A 1,808-nucleotide genomic window follows, 5' to 3' on the forward strand; every position below is an offset into this window, starting at 1 on the left:
TGCTTGAATACTCCCAGGAGTGACAGTGTGCCTGTATCACCTCTCTGTATGTGTTTCTTATTTAGGCAGGTGTTAAAGATGTTCGAAAACACTCTGAGCAGGCAACTGCACTGTTGGTGCCATGTTACATAAGCGAGGTCACACTGTCACACAAAGAAAACAGAGAAGTCACTGTTATAGCAAGAAGTGTAGAAAATGGTTGAAATGTTTTCCAAATATTTCCTGGGTTATATTATTGGTGTCTTTTATGACTCCACTCAGCTGTACAGTACTTGAAATATGGTCTAAGGTCCCCTAATTACGAAACAAATGCAGTATAATTTTATTTAATGACCACTCCCCAGAGTAAGTCAGATTAAGTACACAAAGTTCTGATTAGGCTATTTTAAATTCACAAGACTAACAGCAGACAGGGCCAGTTTCCTGTTATGTGTGAACACCAAAGCTGATTAATTTCACCCAAAGTTTGTGTCTTTAATTTCGTCATGAAATACTGTCAAACAAAGATCAAACAAAGAGTTAGTTCTACTTATGCAGCTCCCTTTTGAGCACATATTGCTAAATTAAAGCAAAACTCTGGTACATTCATCCGCTAAATAGTTGCTAATTAGCACAAACTCTAGCAAAAAAAGCGATACAGGCTTCATCTGTGCATAAAATAGGTGTTGCTGACCACAATTCACTCAAAGCTGCATTCATTCGTTTTTTTATGTTGAACAAACTGTAAATACAACATTGACATATTATCACCTTATATGGTTGTTATAGTTAACATATTAGCTAATTGCTTATTTCCACATCCAGCAGACACAGAGCAACATTAGCATTAATTTGGAATTGTGTTTCTGGCCTTAACAAATTTATGTTCAATAGTCATGCTCTTTTTTATCTCTGTTTTCCTCGCCATGCACCAACATCAAATTTCAACATCAAATACATTAAATTTGTTCACAATCAAGTTGCTAACTGCATGCTACTTGTCCTGCTAGTGCTGGACAAGTAGCATGCAGTAGGTTAACGTCACATTTATGTCATATTGCTCAGAGCGTAATTACCAGCAGCCAAGTCAGAAAAAGTTCACGTTTGCCTCCTAGCTGTAATTTTGAGTTTAAGATATTTGTAACAGCAACAATATGACTTGGTGGAAGGAACTAGCAGCAGTATCAAAACCTGTATACAGTTTGTTTTTATCTGGTGTCACTTGGTAGCTAATTTTGCATATTGAATTGTGTGACTACAAGGCAGTGGCAGAAACTAAGTAAGTACATTTAAGTACTGTACTTAAGTACAATTTTGAGGTACTCCATTTTTTGTAACTTTATACTTCTGCTCCACTACATTCCTGTGGAAACCTTTTCCTGCATTACATTAATTTGACAGCCTTAGTTACTAGTTACTTTTCAAATTTTTTGTAACTTTATACTTCTGCTCCACTACATTCCTGTGGAAACTTTTTCCTGCATTACATTAATTTGACAGCCTTAGTTACTAGTTACTTTTCAAATTAAGATTTTACACAAAGGAAAATAAATACGCTAAACATACAATACAACACATTGTTAACAATTAAGCCAGTGGTTCCCAATGTTTGTGGCTTGCTGCCTCTCACAAAAAAGCAGAGTCTAGTTGGGGTGCCTTGTTACATTTCTGATGTCTATGAGTTGTTAGCAGTTCCGCCAAATGGTGGAACCATGGTTTCATTCAAATAACTGTTCAATGCCGAAAGAGGTAAAAATATCCAATATGTCACAAAACAAAGCAAAAATGCTGTCCAAAGTCCAAAAACTGATTTGACTGAAACTGAAAAC

Source organism: Thunnus albacares, chromosome 3 (assembly GCF_914725855.1).
Source record: "Thunnus albacares chromosome 3, fThuAlb1.1, whole genome shotgun sequence".
Classification (NCBI taxonomy): domain Eukaryota; kingdom Metazoa; phylum Chordata; class Actinopteri; order Scombriformes; family Scombridae; genus Thunnus; species Thunnus albacares.